General features: G+C 36.0%; 1 long non-coding RNA gene across 1 annotated transcript; it reads right to left on the minus strand.

The window, feature by feature from the left end:
• Positions 1–3,781: 3,781 nt before the first annotated feature.
• On the minus strand, positions 3,782–15,177 carry LOC130012163 (uncharacterized). Its single transcript, XR_008787520.1, has 4 exons — positions 14,591–15,177; positions 11,617–11,757; positions 10,271–10,394; positions 3,782–4,807 (listed from the first exon to the last, which is right to left on the minus strand). It is a non-coding gene; the product is annotated as an uncharacterized LOC130012163 (long non-coding RNA).
• Positions 15,178–22,298: the final 7,121 nt, after the last annotated feature.

Genomic DNA, 22,298 nt, shown 5'->3' on the forward strand with positions numbered 1-22,298 from the left:
TAAATCTCTTTTTCTTCAAAAATGCAAAACGGAATCCATGAAACGTACTTTTCATTATTCTGCATGTCGTTAATGGAACAATCTGCCTTTTGATATAAAGATGTGTAAAAAGGTTGAAAATTTTAAGATTAAACTGAAAACTCATTTATATTGAGCACTGAAGAAACCATAATATTCAACTGATGACGTACTTATTATTTTTAACTTGCAACTGCATTCTATCTTATTTTGTGTATAATTATAGTGTTCTTCCTATATTCTACTTGTATAATGTATATGTTTTGTAGTTTAGGACTTTAAAATGATATTGCATTTCAAATGATTTTGAATTTATCCTGATATTACATGTATATATGTCTTTGTAGCTTAGGAGGGACTTATGGAAAATTAGTTTTTTTGCAAACTAAATACTTTGCCTCATTAAATAAACAGGCATGAGAATTTTCCGCGGAATGGAATTCCGCGTTTTTATTTTCATTTTGGTTGATTTTGAGATCAATACAAAAATGCAATAAAAATTTTCAAGGGGGGTGAGGTCTCAAATTTCACAATCTGCCGAGCGATCGTTTTCAGTACGCTCGGTAAAAATGTAAACAAACTATCTGTTACCCCAGTCTGCAATATACGTATTAGGCTTGACTGCAATTAAACAATATTTACTAGATCTACAGCAAGAAAGGATACAATATCCATTTTAAGTCTGTTGAAATATGGTAATGTTTCAGGTCACATATCACTCAAAATGTGTGAAAAAGCCAGTTTTTGACGGTTAAATGTCAAAAAAATTTCTGGAGAGGCATGCCCCCAGACCCCCCTAGGTGGGCAGTGTGCTGCGCACACTGCGTATTCGTACCCTCGGCACTCAAATATTTTTCCTCCAAAAATATATTTTACTGTTCTCATGCCTGAATAAAGTTTTTATTATTATTATTGTTATTATTATAATTATAATAGTAAACGTATGTATGTGTGTAATCGTAGTGAAATTTTGTTGTTATTGTTTAGTCTTGGCGACCAATTCAATGCTTTAATCGTACCTACATTTTCTTGTTCGTATTATTGTAAGGTCAAACACGTAAGCTAGGCCTACAACCCATAGAATAAAAGATATATGACACCTTAGATTAATGCCTTAAAATTAAATGAAACGTCAGACAGTCGTAGTGCCAAACGGTTATCCTACATGGGCGTACGATTCTGTTGGATGGCGATGCACTGTCACTTATTTTCCATTATTGTTGACGGGAGATGTAAATGTAAATGATAACTGTCGGGAGAGGTATAAAGTATACGGTATCTAACTTATGTGGTCTATACAGCTTGGATGGAGCAGAAAAGTAGTACGTTAAACCCCAATTCATATTATTGCTATTTATCACCCAATAAATAAATTTGATTGGTCAATCAAAAAGGAACTACTTTTTTAAATTTTAAAGAAAAGTTCATTTTTTACTAAAAGAAACTTATTAAAAAGGAACTATTTTATTTAATTGGCCTTGATGGAAACGCTGAGTCAATATAAAGGACTATGCAATGGTTGAATTGCTGTCAAAAAAGGATGTATCACTACGCCGTAGTGTAATCAGGTTCAGTAAAAGTGAAATCTATAGCAAAGAATTATATTTATTTATTTGTGCATGTAAGAAAAAATTGGGTGATAAATAAAATCTCCTACTCGTCTCTTTTGATACCAAAAAAATATCTTTTTTTTTTTACTTCATTGACTTGTGTTGATATTGTTTGATATCAAAAAGGACACGTAGAAGATTCTCTATATAGTCTGGGAAAAGCTCATTTAAAACTATAGTATTTGTGATTTAATAAAGTTGCGGGAGGTTTTGTTTGTATTATTTTGTATTTATAATATAGACAATTGGTTGTTGCGTAATTATTGATGTTTCATAAACAAAGATAAACTCCATACGGATTTTGCCATAGTAGTTAATGTTTAAGTTTGATCATGGCCACGTGATGTGTATTATTTGAATATGAAAGGAATATTCTACGACATTTGGAAAACATCTAATCTAATTCCGCGCAACGCCCACTTACATAGCTAGTTGATACAGTTGTCATATAAATTCATTATCTGTAAGAAAATGTGCAGGCGAATTGCAAGCGTGAATTTGTTGGGAACATATAACTAGAATTTATTTTATCTATTTTGATTGCAGCTGTTTTAGATACTTCTCCTAATGTATCCAACAATTAGGTACAATTTATTAGTTCCAGTAGTACAACTTCGTATGAGAAATCAGCTTATGAATATGATACAGTACATAGATGTACTAGACTTATAATATCTAACGCTGAAGGTAAGTACATTGTATTTGGCTTCGGTAATACTATTAATTATAAATTACAGGTACAGACACACAATATGCCACACGGAATAATTAATTCAAACTATACTAAGCAGCAAAAGAAACGTCAGGTTGGTATGTTACTCTGAATAGACGCATTGCATAAAACTTGCCAAATGTTTTTATTGTATATTTGTGACAACATCTCCAACTTTACCTGAGCAATAAGGCTCCTTCCCAAACAAAAAATTGAACCCAGGAAATGTTCTCAAAAACGCAACCTGACTTATGAAATGGTAATATGTTCTCCATGATTTTCATGTCCGGACTTAAACCCGATTGAACATCTTTGGGATGAAATTCAGATGATACTTAATAACGTAGTGCCGATGGATTGTACCAGACTTTTCTGAGAGCGTGGTTCCAGGTGCCAATGGTGTTCATCAATCGTCTGGTCCACTGATGTATAGACTGTGTACAGACTCTAAACTTTCTCGTAATGTCTTGGAATTGTGATGAATTAATCACTAATGTGACAACATACTGTTCACAAAAAAATGCTTTAATCCATGTAGTAAGTCTTTTTCTAGAATGATTGGGTTAAAGTGCCGCTCTGATTAGTAATCCGATTTGTTTACGATAATTGGGAACATAACAGCCCAGCGAGAAGACAGCCATACTACTTTGCCCAACATTATCTTCTACAGCCGTAGCGATATTGTTAGCAGCTTTCATGAACCAGCATCCTTAGGAACTGAATATATTGGGTAATCCAATACAATTCACAGATTAATAAACAGTTTACTGTTTAAGGGCCATTCAGAAAGGAGATAATTACAATTACCCGGCTTCCGAATTTTGAGCCATTTCTGATACCCCAAATGTAAACCAAAATCTTTTTCTGTAATATGCAGCCAATCGGTGTTGAAATAACCACATTTAACGAACTAGTTCATCTCCAGTCCAGATCACTATGCCTAAATTTCATGTATTTTGAAATAATGGTTTTACAAAAAAACAAAACACTTTTTTGTGGCTTTTGTTGGGGGTTAGTGGGTATCCCGATCACCAAGAGGCATTTCGCCTATTTTTCGATAGATCATACAAGACACCAATGATATTGGATTTGCAATCTGGAAAGAATCTAGATATCGATCGATGACCAATAAATGATTTAATTACTGACTTTTTATCAGCCTGTGCATATTCTATCTTCATTGATTGTGTGCAGAATTTGAGATTTTGTCATTGATAACAGAGGCAAAATTAAATATTAAATTTCATTTTAATTGCCGACATGGAATAGAATATACAGATAATTCTGATATATTCACTTTTGACCATAAACCCAATTAGGGTAGATAACCCGTTGATTTAATAGAAACTCAAATAGAGAAAACACATTCTTTTTTTATATTTTATTAACACATTGAAAACTTATATAATTATCAAAGAAAGATTTAAAAAAAAAATAAAAAAAAATATATATTAAACTTTTCTGAGAATAAAGGAATCGAGTATATTTCGTACCCAATTTAGGCAAGATGTTATTATATAATCTGTTAATAGATTACATTATACTTATATATAGTCACAACACATATATTTATAATTATAGACATTCAAACAATAATAAAGAACAATTTTTATGTTCCATATCTTATTCTTTTGTAGAGTTTTTTTTCCCGCAGAATACCATTTTGTTTGATGATAATAAAACGGAAATATCCACACTCTGTTTCAGAATACAAAGAATAAAAGGGCATATTTCTGTCAATGTGTCTATTACATTAAACTTCGTAAGAATTTTCAAATTTTTAAAAAATTAAATCAGTTCGTGAGTATAGAGCATTAGAAATGATCATTATTTATTTATTTGTACAACCTTTCCTTTATTTGGGTCGCTTGTGCCTTTGTAGCGATACCAATTTTAATAAAGTAAAACATCATAATTAAGTTTAGCTTTATGCCCCTTTACAGATGAAAAAAAAGCTTAAAAACACAAAACACATATCAACCCATGGGAACATAACACAAACTACGTTAAACTGCCATCAGTTCAGAACTTAAAATCAAATTTAAAAGCTTCATGGATTCTGAACAATCATCATATCGAATTAATTATCGATAATGCAGTTTTGACCTAATTTATAGTCATTGTGAGGGATTTGTCAAGTGCATAAAGATATTGTAAAAAAAAAACACTACAGAAGACAGATAGGAGAGCTTGTCTTTTTACACTTTAATCTCAACAGAGAAAGTAAGAGGACGGCAAATAACCAGCAGATAAGATCGCTATAGCTCTAGTTAATCAGATTTAATTAAAGAAAGCGGCAAGAAGAGAAACAACCAGTACAAGAACTGAAGAAACTATGGATGAAGCTCCACATATGCCAGGTCTGAGTTTAGCTACAAGTGATAAGTATATTTCTTTGGTCTTGGTTTTACTGCACGATCCTAGTTGTGCATTGGTGTTTGCACAAGACGTAAGGTACTCGTGGTATCTGTAAAGAAAAAAAAAGAAACAAAATTGTGAAGTGGACACGATAAATTATAGTTTTGTTCATGGGTTTGGTTGATAACCAGGCTAATTAAAATCATTTCGTATCCGTCTTTTGAAGGTAGTTTTCTCCACTTCATATTTTGGTCGACAGACATTTCTTTATACAGTCATCAATTAATTAGTACCCCCCACCCGAACTTTTTGAAAGACAGTAAATGTACAATACCGCAGATTCTTCTCGGCAAAAAAACACTTACACTGGCCATCTGATTACGTTTCATGCTAACTTCCCACTATCGGGATTCGCGCTACGGTTGAAATCGTCCCTTTTAATCGTAGAGATCCTATCAGGTTTTATATATTCTGGTCCGTCGTAGCAATCGTGTTAATCGTATCGAAACGTATCAGAAGGTGTCTGCACGTACCATATCATGGATTCAATAGGGAAAATCCAATCGTAGCGCATCGTACGACAGTTAAAACCTAACATTAAGAAAATCGTAAAAGTAGATTAGGACAAGCATTACTGTAACTAAAAGACCACGTGATGAGATAACGGCTTTCATTGGTTAATTGCCGTGTGGTGCAAATGGAGGTCGGTGCGTTTTGTAAGATGACTGAAATGTGTGATCTGTGTGATTTTTTTTTAAAATATATTTTCTGGATAATTTGTTTTGACCCGTATCGTTCCAAAAGTGTTTGTAATTTAATATTCATTAATCTCTCATGTAATTCATATATTATACACAAACGATTTTATAAACAAATCTCTCTCTCCCATAAGATACATTATGGGAGATTAGATAAAGAGCTGTCAGTTCTCACTATAATAGTTAAAAGCTAGATAATGTAAAGGGAATTTGCTGAAGATTTCAGTCAAATTGGTCCACTCTGAACCGAGATTTTAGCGATTGAATTTTCGGCCTAGTCTCGATCAACATTACTAAAGTGGGTAAAATAAAAACATAGTCTCGATTATCCATTTCATGTTTGAATTATGAATGGAAGTCGAACAGCAAATCGGAACCTAATCCAATACACATCGATAAGTTAATTAATGTCTAATTGATAATTTAGTTAACATTTCAGGCCTAAAGAAAGACCTGCAATAGGCATATTTACCTCTTGCATTATTGGTCTCTTTTTTGTAAATCATTTTTTTTTTTCATTTTAAGTGAAGCCTGTACCATAACAGGCCCTGGACTGGACGCTTACGACTGGCCCCCGGATCCATTCACTTGATTTGATAATTGTTTATTTTTTGCAATGTCTATTTTCTGTCTTGTCCGCAGGTTTATCTTGTAGATTTTTATTTTGCGTGTAGTGCGGTCCTCATGCACTTATACTATAATCTATGTTTAACCAAAATGATTCTGTTTTAGCCGATTTACGATTTACATTGTTTACTCAATTCATTAACCGATAGTATTCCATTTACAAACGAAAAGATAAAATATAGTCAAAGTTTTCTTAATGTAACAGTAGCAATTTCGAAAGATGGCAAAATTGAAACCAGCCTATATTATAAAAACACGATACACACTAATGTATTATAGTATCTAATAATAAAGTTAAATATTCCAGACTTCATGAAGAAAGAAAGTAATAAACCCTTCGCAAGAAAAGGGGATGTGTTCCTTTCAAATCAGGGTGAACTGATCAAAAGTTAGAAAATGAAACCAGCGGCTGCCAGGCAAGATACGCCCACATTTTGCAAGAGATGGATAGTGAACAAGCTAAAAACAAACGGGATTTTTTGTACAATCAGGGGCCATAATCCAGAAAGTTATGGTCTGAAATGCGCAAATATTAAAAGGGACTGCGATCTTTGGGATATAAAGATATGTTTTAAGTTTCATCAGAATCGAATAAAAATTGTGACCTCTAGAGGGTCGACAACCTTCGTATGGCGTACTTTTACACAATTTGCGTACAAAGAGCGGCCAAAATTCGAATTCAACCTTCATTATGGTGGAATGGTGAAATATTTAAACGGTTTTTAAAATCGGGACAAAAAAATGTGACCTCTAGAGAATCCGCAAGCTACAAATGCCATTTTTCGAACAATCAGGGGCCATAATACAGGAAGTTGAGTTCGGGTATCCGCGATTATCAAAAGGATCCAAGATCTTAGTGTGTAATGGTGATATATTCACATTTTTTTAAATCAGATAAAAAAAAATGTGACCTCTACAAGGACCACAAGCTAACAATGTGATTTGTTGCTCAATCAAGGGCCATAATTCAGGAAGTTACGATCCGATATGCGAGGATATCGAAAGGAACCAAGATCTTTGGGTTATACACTTACATGTCAAATTTCATCAAAATCAGAAGAAAATTGTGACCTCTTGGGGTCCACAACCTTGATATACGAGATGTTTACACTATTTGCGTACGAGGGGCGTCCATTTTGTCCGGCAGTTTTTGTCTGATTTTCACGAAATTCGAACTCAACCAAAATAACACTGTAACAGTGATATATTTGAACGTTTCTTTTAAATCGGATAATAATTGTGACATCTTGAGGGACCTCAAGCTAAAAACGCGATTTTTCGTACAATCAGGAGCCATAATTCAGGCAGTTACAATCCAAATATCGAAAGAAATCAAGACCTTTGGGTTATAAACTTACATTTCAAGTTTCATCAAAATCAAAAGAAACTTGTGACCTCTAGAGGGTCCACAACTTTGATATACCATATTTTTACGCTATTTGAGAACCAGAGGCGGCCATTTTGGCTGTCAGTTTTGGGCCGATGTTCACGAAATTCAAACTCAGCCATCCTTAGGGTGTAACGGTGATATACTAAAACGGTTTTTTAAATCGGATAAAAATTATGACCTCTATAGGGTCCACAAGCTAAAAACGAGATTTTTCGTACAATCAGGGGCCATAAATCAGGAGGTTACGGTCCCTTATGCGAGAATATCGAAAGGAACCGAGATCTTTGGGTTATAAACTTACATTTCAAGTTTCATTAAAATTGTGACCTCTATAGGGTCCACAAGCTAAACACGTGATTTTTATTACAATTAGGGGCCATAATCCATGAAATTTCGATCCGATACATGCCAATATCGCAAGCAACCGAGATCTTTTGGAGATAAACCTATCGTCAAAATCGGATAAGAATTGTGACCTGTATAGTGTCCACGAACAATTCTGGACGGACGGACAGGTACGACGACAATATACGTCCACATGAAAAAAAAAATAAATTGATAAATAGTTTCCAAATTTACGCAGGATTCTGAAGAAATCGAGATTCGATTCGGATTTTTCAAAACCTTCAGTATCCAAGTGTGGGGACGGACACACGATGCCATTTATGCTCATGTTATTTTAATCGAGGGCGATTCAATTCAGATCACCACAGATACAGAATTGCATGTGAAGTCAAATATGAATTGTAAATCCAATTATGTGATTTATATCATATGACATGCAATGAGTGTTCTGAAAAATATATTGGGAAAACTGATGACCAACTAAATATAAGAATGAATCGCCATCGTTTGCAAATTAGCACCCGGAAAACAGAACAATCCAAGTCAGTACCCATTTGGATAAATGCGAACGAGGCGTATTCAAAGTTTTTCCTCTTTACAAAGAAAGTTCTAAAAATAGTCACTTATTAGAATGTAACGAAATGTATTTTATTAAAAAATATTATGCCCTAATACGCGTATATTAATAATATTAGATGTTATATTTTATTATATTTTACTATTTGGAATTGTACTTAATTAATTTGATATTTTTTCCTGTTTCATAACTACGCTCTGACGTAACGTCATTGTATACTTTTCTCTCTGATTTGCCCACCCTTGCCCAGCAGATGTATGTATTGGGAGTCATAGTGTGTTCACTACGATACAGAACTGCAGGATTTTCTCCCCCCCCCCCACAAGCGGTCCAGCAAACGATTCTGTGGTAAAATTGCAAATTTGGGGGCACATGTATCGTTGCTCATATAATCTCCCTTCTATAACATTTGTATACATTGTTACCTATCGAAGTCAAGTGACAACTGACAGTCATCAAGTGACATCTATGCATGCCAAGCATGGACAACTCATCGAAAAGTCATATATATACTGTTCCAAAAAAAAAACTAGGGGATATTGAAATGCAAGTATGTACCTATGCACGTTGTGATAAATAGTCATGGACACTTGAATGTTTTGAGAGTATGTTCACAAATAAAGAACATATCGCCCCAACAGAATCACTGAGCTTTACATAAATCAGCTTTATGTAAACTTGTACCAAGTTACAGAAATTCGAGTTACACCCCAAACGATTAGAAATCGGCTACCTTTGCATGCGCGACGACCACGTGTTGTGTCTCCATTAATTTGCCAGCATATGGCAAACAGGCGTCAATGGTGTAAGCAGCGTAGAAATTGAGGTAATCGTCGATGGGCGCGTGTAATGTTCGCAGATGAGTCAAGATTTACTATGGATTTCACTGATAGGCGTGTTCGCGTTTGGAGGCGTGTAAATGAGCGCCATGCTAACGTTAACGTCAGACAGCATGACAGATTCGGGCTTGGGTCCGTTTATGGTGTGGGAAGGAATCACCATGACTGGCAGAGCGGACTTGCATATTGTTTATGGAAGGGTCACTGGTGTGTACTACCGTGACCACATCCTAGCACCGATAGTTCTGCCCTTTGCTCAACGTACCGGTCGACGTTTCATCTTTCAAGATGATAATGGCTGTGTCCATCGCGCTCGTGTCGTGAATGACTACCTCCAGTGTCACCATATTGTCTATTTGTCTTGGCAAGCCATGAGTACTGACCTTTTCCCCTGTAGAGCATGTCTGGGACATGATGGGGAGACGTGTTCGTCGACGTCAATGGACAACACTGCAAGAATTGGCCTTGGTACTGCAAGAGGAGTGGGTCAGATTGCCCCAAATCGTGATTTGACGGTTCATTAGGAGCATGCCACGACGAATTGCTGAATGTCTACAGGATTGGTAGAGCAATTACTCATTATTAAGACAAAAATCAAAAACATCCATTTTCTCTTTTGACAGTGTAGGCAATTGGCCTGTTATTAACATACACTGGTTACAGCAGTGCATTTCCGCAGTTTTGTATTGTTTCAGAATATCCCCTACTATTTTTGAAGAGTATATTACATTATGTTATAATCAATATGACCTGAAGAGAACTGAAACGTTTGCAATAAACATATTTCTTTTGTCAACGCAATTGTATCAGTCAACTCTCGTATGACTATATATATATATATATATATATATATATATATATATATTATATAGAATAGTCATACGAGAGTATGAATATATATATATATATATATATATATATAATAGTCATATGAGAGTTGACTGATACAATTTGTCTGTGTTAGCTTACAATATTTTGATTCTCGCGATTCGATATTCAAAAATATGGACTGTTTCTATCAAAGAATCATACATACTTGCAAAAGGCGATGCGTTCCTCGGCGAAGGTAGAATCGCTGCTTAATGTTATGTTATTTTCTTCCAGTTTGTCCCCTGTACAACCAACTATGGCGGTATAATTAACACATGTTCCATCATACTCTGAAAACAAAAACAATTTCTTATAAAAGCTGAAATGGTGCTTTGCATTAGTATTAGAATTGGAAAGAGAATCTTGTAATTAACAGAAAAATAACTCCTAAAAACAGCTGCCATGAAATTTTTCTTACTACATATAGCAGAAACATCGATTACATTAGATACATTTCACGCACACTACAGGTTGATACAAATTTAAAATATTGATAAAAATAATAAATGAAGTACAATCAATATACTTAACAACATATTTCTATACAGATATATCACAAAGGGGTTAACAGCCTACTATTCTGAACCAATTCTGATACACGGGACCTTGACTTTTCGTTCCATATAGAAGTTTACCTTTCCGGGCCAACAGCCCCGCAGCACAGACATGTGAAAATACAGATAGAATGCGAGAAAGAAATTTTGCTTTTTGTAATATTCTTCACATAATAAATAAATGATACATTAATTAATTGCACATGTATCTTTTTGAAAAGAAATTCAATTGATTATCTAAACTTAGTCTATGCAGAAAGTCTTCACGATGGAACTCAGTCAAGGTTTTGAAGTACCTCTCCATCAGTTAGAATCAAAGTTAACTTGTCCCAAAGCATCGACCATTACAATTGCTTACCCCTGCTTAGCTTTAGCGGAAAATGTTAATCATTGAACTCAGTCAAGACATTCATCTAGTGTGCATTTACACTAAGTTTAAACATTCTACCTCAATTAAAATCAGGGTTGTTATGTTCCATACTCTTGACCAATCAAATTGCTGCTTAGCCGAAGTTGAAAATTCTCATCATCGAGCTTAGTCAAGTTATTGATATAATGAATCGATACTTTGCGTTTCATCAATTTCATTCAGATAGTTATCGTAATCCAAAGTTTTTAACCAATCAAATTGCTTATCTCTGTTTGGCCTTAGTAGAACACGCACATGGTCGAATAGACACCTACACCAAGTCTGAACATTCTGTGCGATTTAGAAGTCGAGTTATTGTGTCACAAAGCATCCACCAATCAGATTGCTTATCTCTGCTTAGCCGAAGCAGTAAATGCTCATCTTCGAACTCCATCAAGGTATGCACATAATAAACACAACCAAGTATGAACACTGAATTGTGAACACTCAATTATCGTGCCCCAAAAAGTGTGACGGACAGACAGACGAGACCCATTTTAATAGCCCACTACTTTTTTTCGAAAGGCGGGGGACAATAAAACAACTTACCGCTCTTACGAGAACACATAGTTTTTAGAACTTCTGTATATTGATTTGAAGAGGCTACCAATTGTTTGGTTTCAGTTGTTCCACAAGCTATGTGTGTATCCGCTATGCATTTCACTGCTTTGGATATGGCATCCATTTTTTCTGAATCAATGGGACATACAAATGGTTAATAATTAAAAATAAAACATAACAGTTTATACATAGGCAATAATATATAGCCACGAGGATATCTCAGATTCGGGTTGGTCATTAATCAGTGAATTTACAAATGAACAATTCGGGATCAAAAACACAATTGGAACTGCACCCCTCCATTCGATAATCGGCTTTATATTGTGTAAATAAACCAATTCATTGCGATTTTCTACAAGACTGCTTATTTTTCATGAGTTGATATAAATACATAAATGGCGACTCGCGTCCTATTTTTCTGTAACAAGATGGTTAATGAAGATGAGAGTTTATACAAGGAACCCCGTCTTTATTAGCCCAGTCGGAGCAGAACAGTAGAACGCTAAACCCCCTTTCTTTTCATTTCATTTCATACAAGGATCGTCGCGGATGAACTGAGTATTCCATTACTATACTGAACTGGACAACTAACACCAAATATTTGCAGTTTGTGGGCAATATATATATTTTTTCACGAAGTGATCCACGCTAAAATGTACCCAGATTAATTATTTAGTATTTAATTTAGAAAACATCCAGGCTTGCATTCACATTGGCACATTCGGTGACGGTGGCTTGCAAGTTCTCTCTTTCGTTTGCAGAGGATGTTGCGAATATCGCCATTTGCTAGCGATCCAGAATACCTCAAACGATAATCAGCAAATTTAAAGTTATGAACATTTTACTTTCGGTCGCTATTGATCTCGGACCGCTGTCGTTATCTTTCATACAAGGTTTACGGTAAAGCGCGTAGGCTTATATACTATTCAAAAAAAGTAGGGGATATTTGATTTTGGGGGCATAATACTAAAATATGCAAATGACTACGAAAAAAGTCACTATAGAACCTAACAGAAGAAACATTTCCAGTTACATGTGACGCCCAAACGCACCAATAGCTACCGCATGGAATGCAGGTGATGCTTGGGATCATCATGGGGGTCCAACCCAAGATTTGCATGACTCTGACTTTGAATGTTACAGTCATTGTGGCATTGAATTCCAGGGTGGAAACATCAGTTTAATTGTTTTAGTGACCAGAAAACAAATTTTGATATGCGTCGGCTTACCCAAAATGAAAGGTTACGTGCCCTTGGCATGCTACAGATCGGCACAACACAGGCGGTTGTGGCGCGGACGATGAATGTTTCTCAGTCTGTCATAAGCAGGCTATGGTCCAGATACCGTGATACACAATCTGTACAGGACAGACCACGCTCAGGTCGACCAAGGGCGACAACTCAAGCCCAGGATCGATTTATCCGTACCTTGGCCTTGAGAAATCGTGTCATCACAGCAAATCAGATCAGCGCTCGTCTTCAAACAGACACTGGTGTGAGAGTGAGTGGCCAGACGATTCGGAATCGACTGCATAGGGGTCACCTTCGCGCCCGACGTCCTCGCGTGATCCCTTGTTTGAGAGATCATCACATTCAGGCAAGACGTCGTTGGTGTAGGGATCGTCAACACTGGGATAATCGACGCTGGAGCAATGTGATGTTTTCAGATGAGTCAAGGTTCACTGTTGATTTTTTGGACAGACGTAGGAGGGTGTGGCGTCGTCGAAACGAGCGCTTCCAAGACGTTAACGTCATCAGACATGATCGATTTGGGGGTGGTTCTTTTATGGTGTGGGGAGGCATCACTGTTGCTGGAAGAACGGCTTTACATGTTGTTGCAGGGCGTGTTACAGGCCAGTACTACCGGGACAACATCTTGGCAGTCCATGTTGTGCCGTTCGCACGACGTCATGGCCGCCGTTTCATCTTCCAGGATGACAACGCAAGATGTCACAGGGCCAGGATCGTTACAGGTTACCTCCAACAACAGAACATCACCACATTACCTTGGCCAGCACTGAGTCCCGACCTCTCCCCATCGAGCATGTCTGGGACATGCTTGGACAGAGGTTACGTCAACGTCAACAACGTCCTGCCAATGTCAAAGAACTTGCTGCTGCGTTGCAACAGGAATGGGACAATCTGGACCAAAATGACCTTAGACGTCTCATTAGGAGTATGCCACGTCGGATCAATGCTTGTTTGGCAAACAGAGGAGGATTTACCCGTTACTGACTTGGTTGTGATGCTGTGGTAACTTTGCTGTTTGACCCCGGGTATCATTTTACCCTTATAATGGTCAGTCTGTGCCTTACTTAGTCTAACGATCATTTGGAATAAATCGATGAATGTGAACTTCATTTCATTTTGTCATTTGTTTCTTCGTCAGTTTCATTAGGTGACTTTAATAACACTTAAAAATCAAATATCCCCTACTTTTTTTGAATAGTATAATTCTAGATCGGAAGGTTACAATGTTTCAAGCCATATTTTAATAGGAATATCAGTCAGAAAATAGTTCCATTTCGTTCAGTATTTACACAGATATTATGAGCTCAAATTCTATAGATCTTAGGTGTTCCCAATGTAAAAACAAGTCCACTGCCAAATCTAATTGATAGACCTGTTTTTACTTTAGATAACATGTCAGGCCCAAAGAAAGTACACCTCGAATAGGCAGATATAGCTCTTGCATAATAAATCTTTAATTAACTATTAAATAAACAATCTGATTAAATATTATCGTGAAGTAAGCCGTTTGCGATTTGATATTTTCCGAGAAATACAAATAAAATAAAACCAAGTACGAACAATCCAAACCATTAGACAAAATTCGAAATCATGCACAATTACTTTAAAGATCACGGATAAAGAATAAATGTCAACGTCTCGTAACGTTTAAACTGAATTTCATTCTTTTAACGCCAGGGACATTTACACCTTAGACATCACAAAGTACCTACCGCCACATATAACAGTTATATCACCCGAACCTAATGTGGGTAATTCATAAAAAGACAACACTGAATCTCCAGTCAGACCATTGTTTGAATTACATGCAGAAATGTCAGTAGTGTATCCATTACAGTTCTTATTGTTGATCTGGCACTCAACAAGACAACCTGAAATAGTCCAATTAGTAATTTTACCCATTTTCGACATGAAATAGCGCGCGAGTGACCGTGGACTGTTACGTGCAAATCGGTATGTACATAGACATTTTCAAGTATTTCCTTTAACTTGACTAAGTCCAATGTCCAATGACACACTATGTGTAGCGAGTGTTGTGTGCTAAACAGAGTGTGCTTATCTTTTTTGAAATATGTATTATTACGTTGTCATAGGGACGCCCGCCGCTTGGACATACTCCTGTCACTGGAAAGGGTCTCTATACATATTATGACAATATATCAATGAGTTGGTGCAACCATACTTTCTGTCAACTATTACGGATATAATATTTGGAATAATTGCCAATGGCCCGGGTCACATAATTTTAACATACTATGTATCATTGACAAAAACAATTCTCATTCAATTTCTTTTCATTTTATTTCATTTCATTTTATTTCAGAAATGCCATATGCAAAGTATTTACTCATATGGTTTTGGGGTTATGATAATTTGTAAAAAGATAAATCAATAATCTCAAATGTGTTCTTAAACAAATTAATAGGCCTATTTCAAATTAAATGTCTTATATTGGGTGAAAATCATTTTAATTTCGTAAGATATATAGGCATTATCCAATAAGGAGTGTGACACTTTGGCATTATTGAAAGGTTCCATTGGGCTGACATTTCAAATCTAGGCATCGGAACATTGGCTATTGGGTGTCATTGGTTTAAAATTCGACAATAATTTACAGCCTAGATTAGTCGTTTGAATCAGAAATATCACATGTTTGTGACAATTCTCAATAGTTTCTGTTATCCAAAATACGCATTATTTCCATTGGAGCCTAAGTGTAAATCAAATGCCAAATTCACGAAAGCGACTTGCAAGTTCAAGACCAACCCACCGATACATTTCAAAACGAATAATACGCAATTACATCTCTCTACGGCTGTCTGACCATGTGCAAACATTGCTACGACGTATAAAACTCTCCCCATTGGTATTTTAACCGTTAGTTCAACCTAGACAGAGTTTTCTGCTCCGAAGCGTTTATGCTTACACCTTAGGTGCCCTCTTCGGAATTGTGCGCAAGCAATTTTAACTAAAATTAAAATTGTATTTTAAGTTACAATCAATCTTCGTGAAACGCATAAAATAAAATTTCATTTCGATATTAGTTAAAATCTATTTTAGTGATTTTAGTTTAAGTTTTTGTGAAACAGGGCCCTGATCAGGTTTCTACATTGCCTCTGTACTGTGTAAATAAAGTGTATAAAAGGTTTTCGGTGCTGGCTCTGTCTGACATGGTATTTAAAATTTCGAAAATTACGGATTTACTAATGGACCCAGCTATATCATCAAGATCTGCTAAAATTCATTTAAACGACAATATTGCTGTCAGTCATTATCACATATGTGATAGAACTGGTTAAACACGTTCCAAATATAATTTTAACATTGCTACCATATATGCGTTATGAGGATTTCAAGAAATGAATGATGAACGCAAAAGGAAAACACGATTTATCCTTCTATATAACCGACTGACGTGACGAGTGGTAACAGATACATGTTCGAATTTCTGCTCACTAATAATTCCTTCGAAGACCAAAAGTTGTTATATGAGACTAAAGGAGCTAAATCGCTAAATTGGCACATTCAATCGTTTCTGTTTTTACTGTAATTTCTAATCAGTTATGTTCGGCGAAATCCGCCAGAAGTCTCGATCAAATGGCAATATCTAGCGTCTGGTTATTTCAGTCTACACCGAGAGCATTTATTGCGCATGCTCTCCCCATGTAAGAATATAGGTCACCGTTTGACATGACTTGTGGTATATGTTTACCCTCGTTCTTCGAGTTCCTTGTTACAAACAGCGCTGAAACGCATATGGTGCACGATTCGTGTACCAATAGTAAAATGTTTGGAACCTAGAAATTGACAGAAATGAGTCGTAACACGTATAATAATGTAATATGAATGTATATACACTGATTTACATTCAATCGTTTCTGTAATTTCTAATCAGTTATGTTCGGCGAAATACGCCAGAAGTCTTAAACGAATGGCAATCTCTAGCGGCAATATTCCAGTCTACACCGATAGTATTTATTGCGCATGCTCCCCAGGTAAGAATACGCGGTCACCGTTTTCCATGACTTTTGGAATGTCTAGCCGCGTTCTTCTAGTCCCTTGTTACAAATGTGGCTGAAACGGTGTACCAATGGTAAAATATTTATTTTGTCATCAATGTTGATTTAAATTGACAAATAATTCGTGATTTCAATGTATAAGATTTTGAATGATTTTGAGTTAGAGACTTGGCTACTCTGAATACTTATACTTATTTTTCCTATTTAACTTGGTCAAAGTCGCATCGGCAGATGTCTGTGTCTCACTAATAATTAAATGCGTCGCGCTGGTATGTGCACTATCCCGGAGAAAAGGGATGTCGAGATAATCGTCATATAATTTTAAAGATTTATTAGAATAATTAATATTTTCACCCAGCTTTCTCTTTGTCTTCAGTCTGACTAACCTACTTCGAATATCTTTGTCATCAAACGTCACTGAGTCGTCATGTAAAGCAATAATTACAGTCTGGTGCTCCGTATTGGTCGAAAATTTATTAATAATGCCTAGTACTAGCCTATTTGTAATTCTTGCAAAGGGAAATTTAGTTATTGTACGGAGATCATTTTGATCGGCTAAACCAAAGAGTTTTAAATTGGGCATGCCCACCCCTCCCCCCTTCATTGTTTTTCCGAAACACCCAATTCGAGAAAGTGATCCGGAGAAAAAATATATTTGTAAGCATGCATCGCGAAAATGAAAATAGAAAAATTGAATTAAAAATCACATGTATAAATAATTTGCCAGCGTCGGTCAGGTACAAAACTCGGAAAATATTTTCCGACTTTTCTCCTCTCCGAGTTTAATGAATTGACTCGATTGAAAACACAAAACTCGGAAAAAATTGTCCGACTTTTTGTTTCAAACTGAAAAGTGGGAAAATATTTTCCGAGTTTTCTATTCAAACAAAAAAGTCGGACAATTTTTTCCGACATTTCCAAGTTTTGTGTTTTCAATCGAGTCAAATCATAAAACTCGGAAAGAGAAAAAGTTGGAAAATTATCAAAAATATTATTTTTTTAAATTGGCGAAAGTAGTTGTAGTAATACATCTATTTAATAAGTTGGACATAATCTGTAACTTTTCAGTTATATTTTAACCAAAATAATGCAATATGGCAGTTATAATCGAATATCCGAGTTTTCCGAGTTTTGTATTTTGGCCTATACGAAAACACAAAACTCGGAAAACTCGGAAAGTGGCAAAAAGGTAACAAAATAAAGAAGTTTTCATTCGGTATGGTGTGTAAGGGTTGTAATATGTACAATTTCAATTTGACACATGGCCCCGAGGCCGAACCTGCCCCGTTCTCCTATACTATATACGTCGTGTCGAGAATAGGCCTACCTAACTTTTAGAAATAAAATTGGCGAAAGGAGTGACAGTAACTCGGAAAGTGGCAAAAAGGTAACAAAATAAGGAAGTTTTCATTCGATATGGTGTGTAAGGGTTGTAATATATACAATTTCAATTTGACACATGGCCCCGAGGCCGAACCTGCCCCGTTCTCCCATACTATATACGTCGTGTCGAGAATAGGCCTACCTAACTTTTAGAAATAAAATTGGCGAAAGGAGTGACAGTAACACATCTATTTAATAAGTTGGACATGATCTATAACCTTTTCAGTTAGATTTTAACCAAAATACTGCAATATGGCAGTTATAATTAAATTTCCGAGTTTTCCGAGTTTTGTATTTTGGCCTATACGAAAATACAAAACTCGGAAAACTCGGAAAATGGCAAAAAGGTAACAAAATAAAAAAGTTTTCATTCGATATGGTGTGTAAGGGTTGTAATATGTACAATTTCAATTTGACACATGGCCCCGAGGCCGAACCTGCCCCGTTCTCCCATACTATACTTTACGTCGTGTCGAGAATAGGTCTACCTAACTTTTTAAATAGATGTGTTACTGTCACTCCTTTCGCCAATTTTATTTCTAAAAGTTAGGTAGGCTTATTTAAGAAGTTAGGTAGGCTTATTTAAGAAGTTAGGTAGACCTATTCTCGACAGTGACAAATGAAATTAGACCGGAGGCTCAGCACGGGGGGGGGGGGGGGGTGTCCATTAAATGGGCACAAAACCAGACCTAACTTTTCTAGAGTGAAATTTTGTGTAGAATACGATGCCGAGTGGTAATCAGTCCGCCGTTGGGGCGTTTTCGAGATATTCGGAGTCAAAGGTCAAATGGGTTCATTTGCACTGAAAGTGAATGCGCAATCATTCTTGTATTATGTTGAATTCCATCTCTACGCTGACGACACACAGTTATACTTATCATTTAAACCGTCAACTGGTGCAGCTATTACCAAGGCCCAGGTCGAATTATGTATAGGGGAAATTCATATACATGGATGTCCACTAACTTTCTGAAACTGAACGCTGACAAAACCGAGTATTTGCTTTTGGGATCCGATAGTCTGCTATCAAAACTTAATGATTCGTTCAATAAGGAAATTAGAATAGCTGAATATAATGTGTCTCCTTCTCTTTCTGCGCGCAATATAGTTGTCGTATTTGATTTTAAGATGTCCATGGAACAACAAGTTAATAATATTTGTAAATCATGTTATTTCCACATCAGAAACATCAGTCGTATTCGTAAAAATATTTCGGAGGAAGCTTCAAAGATTTTAATTCATTCTATGGTCACTTTTAGACTTGATAACTGTAATTCTCTATTAAATGGCCTTCCCAACAGATTGATAGATCAACTCCAAAAGGTGCAGAATAGTTCTGCCAGACTCATAAGTAGAACCAATTTTAATGACCACATTACTCCTGTTTTATACAATTTACACTGGCTCCCTGTTCGTTTTAGAATCCGTTTTAAAATACTTTTATTAACTTATAAATGTCTTAATCACATGACACCTTCTTATTTGTGCAACCTATTAGAATTATATTCTCCTAGTCGTACTTTGCGGTCATCCTCTGGTAATCTCTTACTTAAAAGACCTGTTCGACTTGTGAGCTATGGTGAACGATCGTTTGCCTTCCAGGGTCCTTACTTATGGAGCAGTTTACCCCTGAGTGTTCGTAATTCACCGTCCTTGTCTACATTTAAAACACGTCTCAAAACGCATCTTTTTAATGAAGCATTTCAATAATTTCATTGTATTTACACCAAACGATGTTACAATATAAATTATAGCTGTGATAGTTTTTTTTTTGTTTTTTTTTTATTTTTTATCTTTCCTGTGTTTTACTAATTATCTTACTTTTATTTTAATATTCTTTTATATTTTTTACACATGTCTACATGATGATGTTTTAAGAATTTTAAATGTATGTGTCTTTCCTATTGCATGTTGTACCTTACCTGTATATCCTTTTTGTATTTATGTTGTTTTGTTTCTATTTTCATATTTGCTTTTATATCTATATTGTAAAGCGCACTGGAGCACAGTATTGTGGAAGTGGCGCTATATAAATCCATAATAAAAATAATAATAATAATATGAAAAGAAGCTGAAAATGATCGAAAGTAATCACACTTTCAATAAAAATGTAAACTTGCTAAATTCACCTTTGGTCTTAGTGACCCTGGAGGCCAAAAGGTGAAATTTACCGTTTTTGCACTAGGAAGATTTAAAGCAATAAAATGTCAACGTAAAATATAAAAACTAAAGCGAAACCTGTTCTAATTAATAATAGGAACATTTAAAATTTATCTTTAGGTGGTCTTAGCACCGAACTTTTACTTTGGAACGTCGAAAATGATCTTGCATAACAGAACCAAAACACTTTGAAACCTGTTTCAAAAATACGTAAAAACTGTCAAATCGAAATCTCTCCGATTTATTTTCACAACGATTGTTATACAGAATGATACTAGTTATCTGAAACAAAATTGAATAGTTTCAGTGTTGGACTCAAGCTTGCAGGCCGCGTGGATTTCCGAGAATAATAGTCTAGGAAAACCTACGTTAATCTGTGACAGGAAAACACGTATCTGACGACGAGATTAAAAGTTTGCAAATTTTTCATGAGTTTTTATGAATTTCGCCGGAACATGGACGCAGATAAAACCGACGAATGCATTGTACATAGTAGTTCACGGGATATATATGTCATATTGGTAAATGTTATCGGGGAAAATTTGGGCAGGATTTGTGACGCGGCCTGCAGACTGGAGTCCAGCCATGGAACTGTTCAATTGTTTTTTTCAGACAACTAGTATCATTATGAATAGCCTTCATTGTTAAAATAATTCGGAGAGGTTTTGATTTTAACAGTTTTTACGTATTTTTGAAACAGGCTCCGAAGCGTTTCGGTTCTGTTATGCAAGATCATTTTCGGCGTTCCAAAGTAAAAGTTAGGTGCTAAGACCACCTAAAGATAAATTTTAAATGTTCCTATTATTAATTAGAACAGGTTTCGCTTTAGTTTTTATATTTTACGCTGACATTTGTTACTTCAAATCTTCCTAGTGCTAAAACGGAAAATGTGACCTTTTGACCTCTGTGGTCACAAAGAACAAATTGAATTTAGCAAGTTTACATTTTTATTGAAAGTGTAATTACTTTCGATCATTTTCAGCTTATTTTCATGATACAGGAATGACCGCGCATTCACTTTCAGTGCAAATGAACCCATTTGACCTTTGACCCCGAATATCTCGAAAACGCCCCAACGGCGGACTGATTACCACTCGGCATCGTATTCTACGCAAAATTTTACTCTACAAAAGTTGGTTCTGGTTTTGTGCCCATTTGATGGACATTACACCGCGCTGAGCCTCCAGACTAAATGGGGTTTAACGTACTGCTCCGAGTGGGCTAATGAATACGGATATACGCCAAAGAGTATGCAATGAGAAAGGTTTGCCCGTACAGCAGCGCTCGTCCTGCTCTTATATCGGATTACAACTACCAATGGACCTCGATTTTCGTCCCACCCGAATGACTATACGTCGTTATCCCTTTCAAGGCCCTCGGTGTGCACCACCCCGGAATATCTCGACGAAGTTTATCGGCTAAACCCGGGTTCAAACACAAGGACCTCCATGTTATCGAGCCAACGTCTTACCCAATGAACCACCGCAGCTTCTTCAACCGATTAACATTTATTCACTATTAGGACGACGTAGCTATTGGTCGGCATATGTTCCTTTTTGTGGTGTTTGTTCTCGTACACATAGAGCCGTTATTGTAGATAGTTGCATTCGAAATTGTATTCTTGTTAATGCTATGGGGGGAAGTTTGCCCGGATAGCAACGCTTTGGCTTACTGTTATATCAGATTACAACTACATGTACCAATGGACCTCGGTGTTCCGTCCCATTCGAATGACTATACATGTACGTTGTCCCTTATACGTTGTAGCTATTGGTCGGCATATGTTCCTTGTTGCCCTTTATGTTTTCGTACACATAGACCCGTAATGGTAGATAGTTGCATTCGAAATTGTATTTTT

This window comes from Patella vulgata, chromosome 3 (assembly GCF_932274485.2).
Source record: "Patella vulgata chromosome 3, xgPatVulg1.2, whole genome shotgun sequence".
NCBI lineage: Eukaryota > Metazoa > Mollusca > Gastropoda > Patellidae > Patella > Patella vulgata.